This window comes from Macrobrachium rosenbergii, chromosome 28 (genome assembly GCF_040412425.1).
Source record: "Macrobrachium rosenbergii isolate ZJJX-2024 chromosome 28, ASM4041242v1, whole genome shotgun sequence".
NCBI lineage: Eukaryota > Metazoa > Arthropoda > Malacostraca > Decapoda > Palaemonidae > Macrobrachium > Macrobrachium rosenbergii.
This window is the reverse complement of record NC_089768.1, coordinates 3540001-3560558: the sequence shown is the minus strand read 5'-3', so window position 1 is coordinate 3560558 and position 20558 is coordinate 3540001. Positions and strand designations below refer to the sequence as shown.

General features: G+C 38.7%; 1 protein-coding gene across 1 annotated transcript in view; it reads left to right on the top strand.

Moving 5' to 3' along the window:
* The first annotated feature begins 1074 nt into the window (after positions 1-1074).
* LOC136853979 (uncharacterized) overlaps positions 1075-20558 on the top strand; it is a 41598-nt gene continuing 22114 nt past the window's right edge. Inside the window, exon 1 of the mRNA XM_067129901.1 lies at positions 1075-1196. The gene's annotated coding sequence lies outside the window, so the exon portion shown is untranslated. The remainder of the gene's footprint in view (positions 1197-20558) is intronic.

Genomic DNA, 20558 nt, shown 5'->3' with positions numbered 1-20558 from the left:
ACTTGTTCGTCGTGTGGGAGCGTCGAACGCTCCAGTTTGCGGATGGTGATGCTCTCCCAAATGAGTAGTGGCATACAGTAGTTTTTTCAAGGCACGACACGACATGCGCTGGAGAAATTGGAGTGCTTGCACGTAACTTATAATTTCCTGTTAGGGCCGGACATTATAGATTCAATTTCTTCGCCTCTTTTTGTTCTGGAAGAAAATTGAGCTGGGCGTGATCATGGCGTTTTCATGGCTACGCATTATTTTCTTATGCATAGCTGTGTGACTAAATTTACGTGCATTGATAAATACTTCAATGAACAATCTAATAGATGTCATGCAAGAAAAATCCATTCTGGATTAAGTTTATGAAGTGTGAGTATGTTTATACAATTTTGAAAGGAAAGTTATCCACTCCTCTCCCCAAAAAAAGATACAAAAGGCTCGGGTAAGAATTTTAAAAAAGATTAAAGAGAAATAATCCACATTCACATACTTATAGGAATATATGGTGTATGTCTGGGTATTCAAAACAAATACGTACATACACACACATATACATACACACATTATTATATATATATATATATATATATATATATATATATATATATATATATATATATATATATATATATATATATATATATATATATATATTTGTGTGTACGTATGCATTTATGTATGTATGAATGATTTAATTGAGATTTGAAGTCAAATTTACATTGCTAATTTTTGACGGCTGAACAACAGCACGAACATCGATTATGTTAATTAAGGAAACAAATTGCGCTCCCGGTTTGGTAGGGGGTACGTTTAAAAAGCACCAAATAGATCAGCGCCGAGGGGCTTCTTCAGCGGCAAGTGTTTCTCCGCGTTGGAGGTCACTGGCCTTTTAATAAAAAACCACACGTACAAATCCCTGGCGTTATCAGACTCATTTCAGACCACTCCCTGTTAGACCCCAGAAAAGAACAGATCATCGAACCAGTTTAAGTCGACGCCTCAACAGAACTTTGACCAGTAATGACCGCTACACTCTTGAGATATCTGGCATCTGCAAAGTGTATCCTAGAGCCTATAAACGATGGCGCTGCTCACAATTCCAGAAGTCTCAACCAACGGCAGTCGTTGTTCCGCCAGTCCGCCGGGCGTGAAAGCATTCCAGTCTAGCTGATTTGTTCGTCCCAGTCGGTAGTTTCTCTCAGAAGGTAAGGAGGCCTTGGGGTGACACAGCCGTACAGTACTTAGTTTTCAACCGTCTTAGTGGTAATTATCGAGCATCACTTTCCTTTTCATCCAACATTGGTTGCGTAATCAGTATCTTCATTTTTCGTAAGCTTGATTGCAATGAAACATCCTAATCCCCTGCTCCCATCTTCATTAGAAATTTGCCTATTTGGAAATCTGAGTTGCAATTTCTAACCGAATCTATTTGAGCATTAGCGCTTGATTATGTACCTCTCAGGGAAATTGGTCTTCTTAGGATACGACTCCGGTCACTTAGTCCTGGCTCTACAACGCTTAATGTTTACTAGTTCAGTAATGAGCATCTCAACCTGTAGTCATCGCGTATTACTGAAATGAAGAAAAAGTAGATGACTCTCGCCATTGTCTTGATCGCAAACCATATATTTGGACTACATTCTGTTTAACCGCGGAGCGAATCTCTCAAGGACACATTGGAAAAGAAAAGAATGGAAATCGCGCTCTTTCAAAGTAGCTGACGCAAAGTTCATCAAATGTCCGATAATCAGTTCAGATGAGCGTTGTGAAGGATACCAGTCAAATTTCTTCGTTATCAAAAACAGCCAGGAACAGGATCTCTTGTTTAAAATGGACAGATTTCATTGTTACTCCCGAAATTGATCGGAAAAGTTGATCAGTGGAATCTAGACCGGTCAGGAACGATAATTTGCTGTTGAATCTCATCACATCTTTATTTTCGAAGGAATTTTGATTTAAGACTTAGTAATGACAATCTGAAAATAGCTAAAAAAGAAAAAAAAAAGGTATTGCTGAACAGTATCTCTGAAACGCTTGTCATAACATCGGGTTTTTCAGTCGTTCATTAGCTAATTAGCTGCAGTTCTAACTTAACTTTTTTGTGGATAACGTGAGAGCTTAATGGCGATATAATAACCGTGAATACAAAGTGGATATTGTCGATTTGTTACACAAAGAAGCCCAAAGGAAACTTCGGCTGAAAACGTCCTCCGGGGAGAGTAATTGACGTCGTCTTAGATTCATGAAGAGCCTTTGACCTTGACGTCACGGAACCAAAAAGCAAGTGGGTCCTCCATTCGATTCGACCATGTTTTTGCTGCTGTATTTTCTTCCATTTGTGTTCTTACTCCTAAGACAATTTTCCGCTTTATTCGGAATTACCTGAGGATAAAGCTCTGGAACCGAATAAATCACGGTGAATGGAAGTGTTGAAAATTTGAAAAGAAATAAATTCGTTTGGTTTATATTTCCTATGAAGGACTGAATTTTCGCAGGGCCGTAGAATGAGAAAAGGGTCCCTTTCACATTTTGTCAGGATTCACCGACATGTACAGCATGTATTGAGGCATAGGGTCATATTAATAGTTGTCGCATCGATTATGTTCTCCGTCAATTTTTCTTCGGTATTTTTATCGTTTATCTTTGATAATAATCTCCGTTCCTTCATAATCTCTCAAAAAATGGAAATAATTCAAATGTGCGAATTTTGAAGACTGTGAACAAAGACGATGGTTTGCAATTAATTTAATTGTAAGACCTTCCAAGGAACTTTCAAGAAAATGATGAACTAGAGGAAACAATTTATGTCACTAGAAATTGCAAGATGGTTCGACTATCCTCGTAAAACGGCGTCACTTCCTCTCTTAAGAATACTTCAAGGCCAAAACATAAAAGAATGGAGAACGGATATGACTCAAATCGTCAGTACATTTGAGTATATTATCTTAATAAACAATCATTTCATTACCAGCAGATATTTATATATACATTCACGTAGATCTTCACGGAATTAAAAGATACAAACTGGCCACTGAGCCGGAAGCGTCATAATATTAAACGAAGGCCGTCAATTTTACAGGTATTTGGTACGGTTCCTTGTGCAGCGATACATCCGCCAAGAATTTTAGATAACAGAAATCTGACCATATCATGATACGGGAGGGAAACGGCGGAAATATTCAGCAATGCTGATTATAAAACCGAAAGTAAAAATATATACTGTACATACATAAGCGTGCTCGCGAGCGTTTGTGTTTGAGAACAAATTTCTTATGTAAAATATGAAGATGTAAATAAGCTGTAATACTTTTTTTTTTTAACAAATTATTGCTTACCTCTTTAAATTGCAAGGGAATCCATTCTCTGGCAATGTCATATGAAGGAAGTACACGAAAATATTGAATTTTTGGGCAGATGAGTAAGAAATATGTAAATAAAGAAATAATTAAACAAGCAGCAGCTGAAGGAAATGAATTGATAGACATCTCATGAAATGCTATGAATAGAGGATAATGTACACTGGAGTAAGGTGCTCAAGTCAAGATGATGGGATGCCTGAGACGAGAGGCTGCGATGGCTGATCCATGATATTCGTTGTATGGGCCTTCGGTACAAATAAGGGACCTAAAATAGCTGTCGCCACACTGACTCTCAGAAATTGAGAAATAATAATACAATAGCTGGAAAGAATCACATTTCCACTGCAAGGAAATCTATGCGGCAGCTGTGCATTGGACGCTGTTTTTTTTTTTCCTTGGAGGAGGGGAGGGGAGGGAGGGGGACCTGAAAGCATTGCCATGCGGTCACCAGCCTCCCAAGGCCACGACATAAAAACTATAATTTTATACTGTAATTTTTAGGATGTCTTTCTAGATAATTCTTTTCTTCGTATTGTAAAAAAAGATATTTGACTGCATATTCCTTTATAAAAAAAACTCTTCATTATCCCTTACTGACAACTTTTTCACTACAATTGCCTTCAAGGAAATATATGATTCCAAATAGCTAACCATTATTATCTCATTGCGGAAAGTTGAGAATTGCTTTTCATGTACATGCCAAAGATTCTCTTTCACATCATCTAAATTTTCGTACAAAGTCTCTCTAGGAAAATAGACACCGCGGCATTTTATTTGCACTCATCACTTTTAATATACTATGACGACCACTCCTCGACCATCAATATGGTTGATCGTGAGAACTTTTGACTTTTGTTTCCTCCCGGGGGCACGGCCCTCTCTCTTACTCTCATTGTTTCTGAACATGGAATTCCTGAGGTCGGTAAGGTGTACATCATCTCAGTAATATTCGCACTGACCTAGGAACCCTGAACTCAAAAGCATAATCGAGTCTCCCTAGCGCACACACACACACACACACATACACACACACGGACACAAGCGAGAGCACACTGGAAATGCTCACATGTACATTCTCTCACAAACAAAGCTTTACCTTTGGGAACGTGGATTTTTTACATGCCATTGCGCTGCCAGTGACATGGAGGAAATTGAACTATTAAATGAAATAGATGCTTATGGCGGGGAACCATTACTTAGTTTATGATTGCAGGTTTGTTCCCAATGACAGGAAAAGGAGGGGAGACAGACAGCCAGACAGTCAGGGATTTTACAGAAGAAACAAACTTCACTATTCACATTTTACATCAGCTCTCAGACAAATCTAAAATGTTAGGATGTTAGAGTGCGGGAATGAAAAACAGCCTACGAAACATTTCCAATAGGCTCATTTCCCTATAGTTTCACAAGAGGATTTTCAGAGGGTGAATTTTTCTCAGTTCTCGGTGGGTGGGCGAAACTTCCATATTGCTATGGACATGAATAAGATCATTGTCTTCGTCTTTTCTATAAACAAAAGAATGAGATTACTCTGACTCGAAGAACCCAGGAAATCTCCTTGGAACTGACACTGAAACAGTCGCTAGCAATTGCGAGCGAAAAGAGTGAGTGAGCGATTATGCGCAGACCGAGTCTCCATAGTCAATGACCTCTTGAACGGGCCTGCCCTTGTTTAGGAGCAATGAAACGCTTCTGGTCGGCATCATGGCTAACTACGGTCTTGCTGGCCTCTGGTGGCGTTTAATGCATGTCATTATACATAACAAAGGACAACACCCGTTCCCTGCCTTTTTTTACCAGGCTCCAACGGGTGAAACTGTATTTAGCACATACCTGTCATCAGGTTTTACCATTGGATATTTAAAATAAATTCTCGGCAATAGCGTCACTTTTTCCCTAGCATATGTTATTGAAGGAGAGGAATGTTTTATTTTCAAGGCACTAAAATCAAGGACTTCCCTTGAACCTTCAGTGAGTGAACTGACAATTAATCATCTTCGAAGTGACCGAAACCTCAGCCGGGAAGTGAGATAGGAGAAATGAATACTCGTATAGCGAGCCAGATTCTTTCATTTTATGAACGACAGTTCTACTTGCTTTTTTTTTTTTTTTTTTGTAAAATCGGTCCTACCTTACCCTAATGTTTCTAAGATTTTCACTGCTAAAATAGGCTCAATAGATTTGTTACTTTTTTTCTTTGTAAAATAGGTCCTACCTTACCTTAGTGTTTCTAAGATTTCCACTGCTAAAATAGGCTCAATAGATGTGTTACCTTTTTTTTTTTTTGTAAAATAGGTCTACCTTACCCTAATGTTTCTAAAACTTCCACTGCTAAAATAGGCTCAATAGATTTGTTACTTTTTTTTCTTTGTAAAATAGGTCCTACCTTACCTTAGTGTTTCTAAGATTTCCACTGCTAAAATAGGCTCAATAGATGTGTTACCTTTTTGTTTTTTTGTAAAATAGGTCTACCTTACCCTAATGTTTCTAAAACTTCCACTGATAAAATAGGCTCAGCAGATTTGTTACTTTTTTTTTTTTTGCTGAGAATCACGAGCGAGGAAAGGTTAGTGATTCATATAACCTCAGAGTTGAGTATTACTGCAAACTCGGATATAAGTACAGAACTGGTATAATGGTCAAATAATGGATATTGCTTAGTTTGCATAATTTGGTTTAATGTGAAGTTTCCAATGCAAATTTCTTATCGTTTACCGAAAGGAGTGTTACAGTTCAAATTAGGGCGGCATGTAAACAAAACTTTCACTTGCACAAGAAGGGAAGCAAATCTGGCAACAGGGTAATCAAACCGGACTTGCTTCACCTGGGAATTTGTACACATTTGCTAAGTTCTTGTGTACGGAATTTTATCGACAGAGTCAGGTAGTGGGATGCCCATACGAGTTCTTGTTAATGGGAAGCTGTTTCAATGTTCTTCATACCCGCGTGAAACGAAATATTCATTGTTTAAGAATATATTTATGATCTGAATGTCAGTTTGTTGTGGGTTCTTTGTCTCGTGATTTTCAAAATGAGATTTTCAAGAGAGGAAGTGATGGCCCACCGGAAGAAGAGGAAGAGGAGGAGGCGACAGATCCGCTAAGTTTGAATCGAGAGAGAGAGAGAGAGAGAGAGAGAGAGAGAGAGAGAGAGAGAGAGAGAGAGAGAGAGAGAGAGATCAAGTCACGTAAAGATTTTCCTCTCACGTATGACTTTTGTCCAGGCCTCTTGGAATGTTTTAAAACAATGATATGATGCGCAACTTAACATTTACTCATTTCTCTCTCGAAATTCTTTAACTTTAGCGTCGGTGACGCCCAGAAGAGTAAAAATAAAATATAAAAAAGGGAGGCTACAGAAGCGTATCCTCAAGCGTAAATAATGAACATGAAAAAACAACGGAGACCATAACCGATGTGATCAGTATTGATATTACCTGGTGGTGCGCTGAATAATTCACTTAAGTTTGTTTCGAGTATCATCAATATCGTTTTAGCGTCACTGACGGGAAATAAGGAAATACCGAGCGCTACAGGGAAATATATAAGCAAGGAATTTAAAATGAATTAAAAGAAAATGATGGCTCTTTTTCATCATCTGAATTTGGGTGGTTTATCCAGCTCCTAAGTTTCGCTTCTGGTATTTTAAAGAGGCGGGAAATTTGGTTCGAATTCAATGACATGAAAGAAAGAAAGAGGATATATTATCATGGAAAAGAATAGAGTGGAATAGACGCACTTTCTATCTGGGGCCAGGGTGTCGAGGTCAAAGGCTCTTAATGAACTTTGGGGGACGTTAATTAATGATCCCGAGAGGACACTTTTAGATGAAGAGCTCTTTGAGTTCCTTGCGTTACCAATATCCAAAAAACCATGATTTGGGAAGATGACAGTGAAATATTTTGACCTTTTGCCTCTTGATGTTCATAATTGTGCTCATGATATATTGTCTGAAAAGTTATGCAACCGCATCTAGAGACACGGTAAACATTTCTACACTGAGTTCTGAAGGACTCTACAATATTTGTTATGTTTCATCTGTTTCACTGAAGTATGTTTATGACCTTAAAGAAAGCTCAACTCATTCGTCAAGTTCAGTGCTTTGGAAGGGCGATTTTGTTTGGGATAAAGTTTACAGAACCAGAACAGCTGGAAAGCAAGATATGTATTTTGAGCAGTTACTCTTTGTGTGAGCTATGGTCATCTTTAATGTCGAGAAAAAAAAGAGAGTAAGAAATCGCTCACAGACTGTAGAAACTTGTTGCATGAAATTCAGTTCTGTGTACAAGACAGTCACTTTTGTGCGGTAATGTTAAGTGATAATATACTCGAGGGAAAGAAGGGAACCAGAAAAACATAATGTTAAGGTAATCCCATTTGTGGGTAGAAATAGTCAAGGAGATCAAGAATCGTAACAACCAATGAAATTTAAGGAACATTAGTCTAAAGTGCTCAATTTGTTGTAGGTCTCCGCTTTTTCTTAAAGACTACCATGTTCGGCCAATTTGCTGAAATGTGCTACAATATCTACAAATGTTCAAATGATTCATCTCCTTTTAATTTGACATTCACTGGAATTTCTCTCCAGACTGATGTCGTGTCTATATATGCTGTCTGTTGAAGAGAGTTCTCCACCTCTTTCTTGCCAAATACCCCCAAGCAATCAGGCTGTTGACCCTTAGCCCGTTAACTTAACACTGATCAACGAATGATTATCAAGGAAGACAAACTTATTCTTAACTCGTACTGTAATCAGTATAATCATTAACTTGAAATCGTTTGAATATTCTATATATCCTGAGTTATTTCCTTTTAATTGTCTTCAATGTTCTTCGTACAGAGAGGTCGTTACCAAAAACATGTTTTTGTCAGTATATCTAATGTGGTGTGTGGTTGTTTAAGAGAAACGGAGATTACCCCTATGCTCTTACGATCAATGAAAAGTTGAGTTAAAATCATTATTCCTCCTAAACTAAACAGCAACCACTTAAACTTGAAATTCCGAGCCCGCTAAAAAAAGGCGAATCTAATCTTGACAATATCGCTGGAACCACATAAGTTATCATCACAATCTCGGTGTCTGGGGCCACGTTCGAACGCTAATGAATAGAAGGAGATAAGAAAAATTGCCTGTTATATTGCAGTGAAAAAATCACCAAATTATGGTCTCCACAACCAAAATGCTTACTCTGAACACTATCTCTGAAACCACACAAGATATTTAGAATATGGCTTCTATTACGTGCTCAAGATGGAAATACCAAAAGCCTACGAACGAGATAATAATAACAACAATAAGAAAAACAGCCACGTAATTTTATATATATTAGCACTGAACTAAAGAGTGAGCGGAAAAAAAAGCCCAGTTTAATGAAGAAATAATTTGAGTCTATGAGACAATTATGACAATTACTTCACGTAACGAGTGGTAAAAAGAAATTTATATTACTAAAGGTTCCAGTTGTGTTAAAAAAACGGAATGCAACAAAATTTAAAAATTGCATGAACTCATAACTGCTTTCGCAATAAGTGATGTACAAAACATAAACACCTCACAATTCTAGAATATCTATATCAGAACCCGAATGTTAACTCTTAGCTTTCGGCTAATTCCCCGCTCATCCGCTATAAAGTTGCAAAAACTTGCAAGAGCTTCATTGGAATTCACAGAAACCGAAGACTAATAGCGGTAAAGGGAAGGAATTCTGTAAGGTTACGGAGGCTGGTCCCAGTGGTGCATGAAGCGTGCATTTAGCAAAAAAAAAAAAATGATAAGAATCGTATCTTAATTACATAATATTGTAGGGAGGAATGAAAAGTTTCATGCGATTCCAATAGAGATATCTCCTATTTACGCGCCTGTACGAGTGTTTGTATGTATGTATGTGTGTATTTATCTAAGTGCCGGTCACGAAGGTGGAAAAAACAAAAAGTTTCTCGTAGCCGAACCCAGCGCGCGCATATCATACCCATACATACAGTAAAGCTGCAAGAAGCCAGATTTATGGACTAAGCACTCCCCCGTGGATACGTTAACAACATTTGTAAAGGACCCCAAGAAACATTAAACTCCCCACCCCGACCCATCTCTCTACCCAGAAACATCCTTTTATAGGTAGGCTACTCATGGCAGTTAGGGTCAGATGAATAGAAAAACAAAAAGAATTTGTACGTTTATGGTGAGAATACAATCAAGAGCTATTTCTTCTTTCTTGCACGAACATGATTTTCTTTTTGCGTGACTATATATAAATCTTACTCTCACACGCATTTGTATTGTACACACATTAAGAAAAAAAAACAATCACCTTTGGAGAGGGAGCACATTTAAAAAAAAAGTGACAAAGAGTTTGAGCGGGGTCACAACCCGAACGCGTTACTACGTGAGATGCAACATGTGCTTTTGGTAAGACACTTCCTGCTACGTGACTGCGCTTGCAACTGTTATTTCATCGGTATTTAAATTATACGGGGAGAGCTAAAGTTTTCTCTGAATGAATTACTAACGTCAGATGCAATAGACGTGTATTGCATGTTACTTTCTACAGTATGACTATCATTCAAATACGGCTTCAGTTCTGATCATAGAGCACTCCAGAATAATAATAATAATAAAAAAAAACTAACGTCGATGCTTTTGCTGCTGGAGCATAGCGTAACCAAGAGCGAGGTCGAACGCCGATGTGATCATAATTATAGCTTTTTTTTGTGGTATGCAGTGCTTGTCTACTATATTCTAAGGTGACACTTTCTCCCCAAAAATAGGGACATAGAACAGTATATTGAACCCGAAAACAGATGTCACTTGTCTCTAGTGTTTCGCTATTTGTGTAACTGTAGTAACCCTGTTTCAAAAGTTTCCGGTAGCTCTAGCTACGTCCGCGGTGCAGCTCAGTTATTGCCACGTTACCTGTTTAGTCAGTTCCCTCATCTGAAGATCTGTTACCAATACTTAGCCTGACCACTGAACCTCATCAACTTAGAACTGGAGAAAATATTTGAGTGTTCATAATGACAGTATCGGCTCTGAGATATAAATTCGTTATTTAACGCTTGAAAGAAGTAAAAAGATCAGTGTCACTGGAAGGTGATGAGGTTCCACCTCCCAACCTTCGTTTTATCTGAGGCGAACGCTGCTAGGCAGCATAGCTTTCTGCAGAAGCATCTGGAAACGTGTTCACTTAACAGAGGAGTCATGATGCACAGATGATTGTTATTCTTGAGTGCTATCTCGTTTTTCCATTGATTTTTTGTTGCTAGCCACCCATATGGCACAAACAAATCCTGACCTTATTTGTAGTCCATACAGGGCAAGTAAGTTTCATCACTGTGGGCTATTCAGAGCATTTATTTTTTAAATGAGTATGACATAAGCGTCACAGAAACTCAGCCCAATTCATGTATCACTGACAAGCCAATTAATGTTTTCAGCAACCTTGTTCAATATTCATGTAATTTTACGATACCCCCACTACTCCCACGACAGCGCTCTCTTTAATTACAAGAAGTATTTATACTTTGCTTTACACGCCCAGTACATCATCAGTACAAACACGTCCGTGTCACTATTGACCTTTCTCAACAACTTGTGCCAAGCATGAAATGAACGTTATATATAACTGGAACTGGAATATAAATTTAGGCCGAAGGCCGCGAGCTGGGACCTATGAGGTCATTCAGCGGTGAAAATAATAATGTTGAAACCATTGCTAGGAGAAGGTGGAAAGTAGAATGAAAGGAAGAAAATATGAATGGAGGTATAGTAAAAGGAATGAAAGGGGTTCAGGTAATGGCCGAAGAGACGCTGCAAAGAAACTTAAGTAATGCCTGCAGCGCAGCGCTTGAGGTACTCTAATGGCGTTACCCCCTTGCGGGACCCCGTCATATACAGTATGTCTCGTTGTGAGAAACCACCTCTCGACTTTCTCTTAGGCTGAAAAGCGACGTGACACGTTCAGTTTGTTGTCCTTACTCCATGGTCGCAGTCCGGTCAAAGAGGTGACTGGTGACAAGATGAATAAATTCTCAACAGGATGTCGAAATTTTTCGGGATCTTTGAGAGATCAGCCATCTTGGTTGTGAAAAATCAATATTTTCTCAATGTCAACAAAACAACAATAAAACTATGCTCTGTACCTTTAGCAGTCAGTGACACATAGCCACGGTAAAAGCGACTCATTTCATACAATAATTTTGGTGTAAATTGTGATTCACAAAATGATTTGCGATACCTTTCTCATTTGTAACATATGACACATATTACACTGAAAATATCCCACGTTAATATCAATACAAACTATATCAATATAAGCTGGCAGACGTGCACTAATTCCCTTAAATTGGATATATCAAATGAACCTAAAACTATTTGTACAGATATTTGGAGGCAAACTTATTGGATGCTGAATAGATGAAAAAAGTAGATTTGTAGAGAGGAAGGTTGAGATCAGGGTCTCGCAGGTTCCGGAAGAGAGGACCTCTGGCTGTGGAGGCAAAAGTTGGAACTTTGAAAGTGGTGGTTGAATGGTTAACCCATTCAAGGACGTGAAGTGCAAGCGTAGAATATGTACGTAGGAAAAGATAGCAAGAAAGGGGTCGAAATGGCTATTTTGGGTGGAAAAGATGAGTCGGCACGTTCAGGTGGTTTTGTCACTTATAGTAATTAGAAGAGGATAGTTTGATTGAAAGCATATCACTTCAGAGGTTTTCTCTTTCTTTAAGTCTTCAGCTGAAAAGCCACATGATCAGAGTCAAAAGACAATAAAGTGAAGAGGTCTCCAAAGAGAAATCGGCCTGCGGAGAGATTCAAGTTATAGAAAAAGGTCATAAATAAATAAATAAGAAGTAGAAAATGAAACTGATGCTTCTGAATTCAGGAGACGTCAGCGGAGGGCAGGAATGAATTTGCTCCTCTCTTAAAAATTTGGAGATCAGAAGACTCCACAGTTGCACTCGGTCAACTATTCCTTAGTTCCGGGGAAAAGGAGGACAATGAGACCAAGAAAGTTCTGACATGGTGGCCAGAGGAGGTGCTGGAAAAGAGGGCGTCTCATATTCAGAAGCGAGAATTTGCAAAACATGAGTGAATGAGCAATGCGCGTAGGAGGGGTCAGCGCCCTGCGGATGTCCATTTGTGTAGGTCTGTAAAGCAGTTGATGTAGTGGAAGTTTTCTGCTAATGGGTTCATCCTTGATTCACCTGGTAAAGGATGAACGGTGCGGTGAACACTGCCTTCATATCTTATGTAGCCATATATGATGTATAAAGATGAATTACTCGTGAAAAAACAAATCTACACTGGCGAGGCCGTGGGCGCGCGACACACAACGCACACACACATATATATATGCGTGTGTATATGTGTGCGTGTGTGTACGTGTGTCTGTGTCTGGTTATTATTCATCAGAGAGAGAGAGAGAGAGAGAGAGAGAGAGAGAGAGAGCAACAGTTTGCCACTCGAGAAACGACCATATTAATACTTTGATCATCGAGGATGAAATGGCTCTACTCGTTGTATTAATCCAAATGTCTGTTAAGCTTCTTTAGAAATGTCGGTAATAGTAAAACCAATATTCTTAATAGTTTGAGGATACGTTGCAGTTTTGACTTGACACCTTCGCCATTAAAATAACTTTTCTTTCCGCTTTTAACATTTTGACATTCAGCAAAACTCTTATTATGAAACTCGAGAGATTTTATCTCATCCACGTTTGCAATCCCTCCGGGCAAGATGTTCATGTCAGTGGCAGGTCTGACTCACGTGCAAGACCTCTCGACGGGTGACTTCATGAATCTTTTCATGATGGCCGAACCCTCAGTTGGGGTTTCAGCGCTATCAAGGGATTCGCAAGTCTCTCTCTCTCTCTCTCTGTGTGTGTGTCTCTCTCTCTCTCTCTTGTAAGCACAGCGGGAATGGAACCAACAGCCTTGTTGGCAATTCTTACCACTGGTCTATGCTGTTCTTAGTCACCTTCGGGAAGACCGCAGGGAACTTCTTACGGTTACACTTACCTTTGCTTCTAAAACTGTTTAATACTGGTTATTCAGTATCTCTCTCTCTCTCTCTCTCTCTCTCTCTCTCTCTCTCTCTCTCTCTCTCTCTCTCTTGTATATCGCAGATCATAAGCGACAGTTACTCATAGATAGATTGGTAGGAAACAGTGCATAGTAGTGGTCATGAAATATTGCTTTTTTATTTTTAGCTAAAGATTAGAGTTCAGAATCCTCTAAAACCTCTTCCATGTATGACATTTCTACGCAGTTTGAAAACTGTCTTGCAATAAACTGAAAAACATGCATCGGTTTGTATGGTATGCAGTGTATTAGTTTACCTTGTTTTCCTAGAAAAAAACTGTTACTGTTTCTTGAAATCGATATCAGGTAAGCTGCGAAAAAAATTATATTCTGTACCTTTCTTCTTTATTTTGGATGTTCTCTATAGACCCTTAATATAAAAGAACCTGCACTATCTGTCAACAAAGATTTTTAAAATTTCTGTCTCTTTTTTTTCTTTCCTTTTATGTATTGCAAACTATTCCCTCTCTCTCACCCATCACTGTTCTCTCTTCCCGTTACTAGTTCCAGCCACATTAATATGTTCTGGGACATCTTCTCGACAACGTTAACGTTTTAATTACCTCCATACTGCCCACTGTTTTAGTCGTCCGTTCCTGCATAATATGGTCTCTCTTCCACGTACATTCAATAACCGCACGGCGATTCCGGAGATCACCCATTACTTCAGTTATTTTCATAGGTAACATTCAATTTCGACTAATTCTCTTGCCAAGACATTTGTTCATGCTTGCAACTAACTTCAAGCTATCGTTAATGTTACCTGCATCTGTCAACCCATCTTACGTTCATAAGCCCTTCTTATATTCTGTGAATCTAAATTGAGTACTTCTGCTCCTTCTTTAATTCATTTGCTATAGTAATGTTAAAAAGCCAGTGCCGTCAAACTTCCTTTTCTGAAACATATCTTTTTACTAGAGCAGTCAATCCTCCCTCCTAGACAAGATCAGTTTCCGTCATAAATTCTAAGCAAACTTTCAGCCAAAAATCTTCCAGGCCACATATAGCTTTTTCTATATTTTCGCTGTAAGAAGCCCCAGCACTTCTATAGGCCCATACTCATACGGACTTCTTAGATTCTAGAATTCTTACTCAACTGTTCCATAGTCAACTCGTGATCCCACACAGTCTTACTAACTTAGCAACGCCATTTCTTCCTTCTATAATCCATATGATATGATGCTTTTGTGTCACTTGCTTTTTTTCTAAAAAGAAAAAAAAAATCCACCATGTACCCTTGCAAGTTTACTTAGTATGTTGATTTATGATTTATGAAATTGAGGGTGCCAAGGCAAGCACTGAAGGGCCACTTTCGGCCATTCTGCGATTAAGAGGCTGGAAAGGGAGTTGGAGTGGTTGGACAACAAGATAAATAGATACAGAAAACAAGGGAGAGAAAGTATAAGGATCTAAGGGTGTAATCGGAAGAAAACACTACAGTTGCACCAAGAGTGAATATTAGAGACTGAAGGAAAGGAAGAGGGAATGGAGGAAAAGTAAAAAGAAGGCTATAAAGTGGGCGCAGCAGGGGGCCAAAAGGACGCTGCACACACCTTTCAGTAATGCCTGCAGTGCAGGCTTGCTGCAAGCTAAAATATGATGAGTTGGCAACATTCTTCGGAGATAGGTTGGAGGGCAGCCATACTGACTGTAGATATTATGCTTTTGTGCCTTTCAAGAATCATAGCGAAAAGATTTTGCCTCTTTATACTAATCCTTCAAGTGTAGGAAAAAATAACAAACGAGTGAAGTTTATTAAATCGACTTCCAACCATTTAGGCTCGGGGGTGTATAACACTACAAGCCCAGTAGCCCACAGGTCTTCATTGGAGGTGTGGGTAGAGTTCTCGGCTAGCACGCTGTTGGCCCAGCGTTCGACTCTCCGACCGGCCAATGAAGAATTAGAGGAATTTATTTCTGGTGATAGAAATTCATTTCCCGTCATAATGTTGTTCGGATTCCACAATAAGCTGTAGGTCCCGTTGCTAGGTAACTCAGCAGCCCACAGCTACAAATGAAGTTCAAAGCTAAAGGCACACAGACTGGGAGTGACTCAACAGGACCTTGCCATGTGGTCTATAAGCTAAACCCACTGCAATATTGGTCTTATCTATAACGACAGTTGGCTGTGGTGAGAGACAAAATAAATAAAAAGCTTGCCATGTCCAAAAATAAAGCTCATATTTCTTAAATTTTAACCCGCTAAAATTCTTGTATGTAATCTTTTTATCAGCGTATTTAGCAAATTACCAACGCTCCCTCCAGACTCTCCCTTCTTTTCCTTTACTATTCGTTACATTATCTCACTTTACCTTTCTTCTCCCTCTCGGGGAAGTCCCAACAGCTCACAGTATCTGATTTTCCTGGTATTTAGAATTTCGATGTTGTCAAGGTAAATTACCTTCACGTTTGTTTTCTAACGTTGCTTCCAAATTATCCTGTGATCAGTCTCAACTTACATGAAATGTAGCTGTCTCATGTAGCGTCATAGTTTTGGATATAATATAAAAAAGTGATATTTCTTTGACAGATAAGTTACAAACCTACATAACTATCATTCTCAGTAAGAAGCGTAGTTTGTAGCCAGAGTTGTTTCTCTTCTGATTAACCTCTTCGCCATAAGTGGCACTTATCAGTAGGGATGTTTGAGAGATCTCTTCTTCATCGCACTCTTGCAAAGAAAACCGAGCAAACGCCAACAATTTTTCCAACATCCGGCACTTCCTTGTTCTCAGGAAGTTCTATAAAGATGACCGTTCTACTTGCCTCTGTCAGTATAGCTCAGCTTATTAATCTCAAAGTCGATAGATTCTTCCTTTCACTCTCCTTTCGGTACATGACGTCTGTAACTTTTCGGGCTCTTCAAAAAGAATGCTAAAGGATTTTGCCGTTATGTTAATACTTCTCTTTGTAACAAAAGATAAAAACGTTTTGGAATCGACCTTCAACCACTGGGTACTGTGCGGTGATTGCGAGCTCTTAACTTTCTTCATTTAGCTCAGAATTCGCAACTGGTTTGTAATTAGCAAACCTTAAGGGACACCTCGCACACCACTTCACTCTTGCAAGCACAGCCAAGTCAGCACTCTTCTTTTTGTCTAAAGCAGGCCCGAATCGAAGAAGGGCACAGAAGCACGGAATTCATCATTAGAATCACTTATTTACCAGAACATTTCCCAAAACGGCCATTTTCCCGATGGACTCATTCCTCAGATTCCTCTTTTTAATAGCTTTCTTATCTTTCCGTGCTTTCAACGATGTTGTCAAGTTGCCTTCATTCCTGGAGTCTGCCCTTACTATCTGGCAACATCTGGGTATTCATAGTCAACGGAGAGATTCTCTCTCTCTCTCTCTCTCTCTCTCTCTCTCTCTCTCTCTCTCTCTCTCTCTCTCTCTCTCTCTTTCTGTCTGCCTGTCTCTCTGTCTGTTTCTTGACATCTCTTTTAATATCTAGTATGCTTCCCGAGTATTTTTACGTAGATATTGTTCAGTTGCTTTCACAGATATAAAAACATCAATCTTGTAAAAATACACGACAGACTTAACCATAACTATGAGTGTGTTTAAACGCATCACAATTCTGCGAGCCTTTCGGATTCTCACTTACAGCTGAATTTATGATATCTGCTAAAGCAATGGCAAGAATGCTGTTCCTTCTCTACTGTACGCTGTTAATGAAGTTCATTTATCCTCTGGCAATCATTTCCCCTGAGCAATAATTTTCTTCGCATCTTTTTTTTTTTAACTTAGGTATTGTAACTGAATACCGTTAGAACCGACGAATTTCTGTTCCCAAAACATTTCTGGATTTTTCTTCACGAACAATTTATACAGATTCTGAACCAGTCGAAAGTTTTATGATGTTTCATGAAATTTATTGTGATGATTGCTGCCAATAATCGGTGGCCAGAACCTTAATTTTAGGACTTCTTTGACTTTGCTACTCAGTTCTAAAATGAGTCGAAATAATGATGCAACTTTGTTCGAGGACAGTAGTCTACGTGACAGATGTTGAACATAAACATTCACGAATTTAAAAGTGCCAAATCTAACGTGTAAGAAAGGTTAATCAAATTGTACTTTCAAATGCTCAAAAAGGTTGATATATTTTTTGAACTGGTTTGAAAAAACGGGCCGAAAAAGCGTTTGTCGTCTGTTATTTGCAGTGCTCTGAGGTTTGTCCTCATTCCCTTTACGTATATTAGCTTCAAGAAATATAAACACAAACTTTTGCTCACACACACAGAACTTGCATAGAAAAAGATTGATTGTTTCTGACCGATGCTGGGCAAGGGAAGGGTTAGAGCTCGCTGAGTTGGTAAGACTGTGGGGATGGGCAAAAGAGCACAAATTTGTTGCTATGAAAATGTGCGAAAAGCTGACTGTCCTATGAAAGAAAACGTTTTGTAACAATAACTGCATATGATCTAGGAAGAGAAAAAAGTGAGAATGAAAGAGAGGGTGTCTGAAATAATCTGAGCCTATGCTTGGAGGCGTTAAGGTGAAGGAGAACGGGTAGTGGTGCTGAGGAATTTAAATACAATAGTGTGGTTGGTAGGTAAACCGTTCTGGAGTAAATGAACACATTAGGGGAGAAGGTCGTACACAAGGAAAGTAAGTGTGGAGAGAAAAGTTAGTCTGCAAATGAATCTTAGAATGAGAGAAGCTGTATGAATTAGTAAATGAATCTGAAACTGAGCCAGAGTGAAAGTTAGGAAAAGTAAGGAAATTAGGGTAAAAAGAAGTCGGGGAAAAGGGGGCATTGATGTCAGTGAGGATGACACAAGAGCAGTAGTGGTTAATTTGCATAGGTATTTAGGAATGAATGTAACGGGTAATGGTACAGCAAAAGGAAAGGTGTCACAAAATAGGTAAAAACTATCTAAGTAAAAGATGGAATGTATAAAACTATTGATAAATTAACTCTACTGCGAGAAAGTGAAGAGAGGGTGTGGAATACGAATGGTACTAAAAAGCAGAAGCTGTTGACACGAGGAATGACACAATGTTCTACCATGTATTTATGTGGCAGAATCATCACCGATTTATTACTGCGAACAAAGAGACAGCCTGAAATACTCCAAGTTCAACGCCGAGAGTGAGGTGCCAAACTGTTTTCTTAGGAAAGGCGGTTGATATGAGATTCAATATCTTTCTGAAGACTTTTCCGAGCCAAAGCAATGGCAAAGAATATTAACGTACAAGAAGCCTTTCTCGGAAAGGTATTTCAACAGATGAATAAAATACTGCGGAACAGTAGACTATAATTGCTATTAAAGGACTCCTGATCGTTCTCATTAATTCTGATTAAAACCCTTGGGCTGCCATAAACCCAAATTCTTCCACACTCCCTTCCCCACCTACGACTCGACGAAGACAAAGGTTATTGGCATTAGGAATCAAGTCGTCCTCTTTCCACACAAAATGATTCTCTTTTTTTCTGCTAGTAACTCATGCTTGGCATGAGTAGGAGAACCATTCATTTATATCCAAGAGTATTTTCTGTACGATCTGTTACTAGGAGAGAATTTCAAAAATCTGAAAGCGATGCAAATGCTTCAATTTCTTTCCAACTCGATTCAGACCGGGGAAAACCTCTAAGATGTTTGGCTACTCGCGGATAGCTTTCAGTAAATGGAATGTCAAGACGTTATTGTGATCAAGATCTTCCCATGACTTTTCCTTTCTTCTGGGTTATTTAGAAAATAAAAATTCCATCTTTGAAACACCTAGGAACTTTGCTACACAGAACGGTTTCAAAAACGGAAAAAAGCATCCGATATGTAATAGGTAGATATCTTTTCGTTGCATGTTTAGTAAGTGAAGATGCAATTAGTAGGATTTTGCTATTATTTAAAGTTGAACTATAGTTTCAGACAGTATTCCATGAGACAGAAAGTATGCATCCTCCTAAAAATATAAGAGAAAAATAAAATAATGGAAACTGGTTTTTCATAATTAACCATATTTTTAAAGCAGTTTATTTACTGAATTCATAACAGTCTTCTGGAGAAAGACGAAGAACAATTGACCTTTCTATGAGGGATCAAAAAATATTGTTTATTCACATAGATTTTCAGTGGGTCACTGAACTGTAAAATACACTCTTACTTAGAGAGGTTGATATCACTTAATCAGTGTTTTTTGTTGCTCATTAACCGCCTCACAGTTGGAGTGTCGAATAGCTGTTCGATCAAGTTTTTATTTGGAGTAAATGGTCTTCAACTCAGAAGTGGAGGGCGAACGAGAAAGCGACGTAAAAGTATCGCTGGTTATTTATATCACCAACACCGCAGGAGTGCAGAGTTATTCTGAAGGTGTAGTAATCGAGTCCATCTGAACATAATAACTGGAAAGTGCACTTCGAATTAAGTTTACCTTTGACGATGCATTTTGATTTCGTTAAGAGAGTTCAGTGATAGTTCTCGTCACAGTGTAACAAATGTAATTTGAAACTCCAGCTCAGTTAGGCAACTAACACTCAGGATGTCTCCTTCTCAAAATGTAATACATAAAAAACTGGGATCGCCATTTTAGTGAATTATTCATCACCGGAAAAAATATTTCAGGAACTATGAGCATTAATATACCAGAACCTGGTTTTGCTTTTAAGCGCAGACAATTGCAGAGAAATGGGAAATAACTCTGAAACCACCATGCACGTTCTTGAGAGAGAAAATATTCTACACTCTCAGGCTAATGATAACCAGTGCATGAAGTGTCAAATGCCTAATTGGCAGTTTGACAGATTCCCCTGATCATATATAGATTTGCACATTCATCACTGCACTGATAAGGAAATTGTCCTTTACGGTCCCATGCATAATGGATGAAAGTCAAATACTCAGAAAACGAGCGCAGACAAGAAAGTTTGCCTTAAGGAGGTACTCTGTCTCTGACAAGTGGTCTGACTTCATCAATGGCAGTCGTTTTTGCTGCTGGGATTTCCATGTAGATCAAGATAAGAAGTGGACTTCCATTATGAGAATTCTTGGACATAAAAGTCAAAGTTACCACCCGAATAAGACGCATCGGGGATGCACTTCTCGTGTTTTCGTCTTGCAAGATGAACTGCGAAAGCAATTTGAAACCTCTGAGAGAAATCAATTATTGTAAGAAGCAGGTATGAATTATT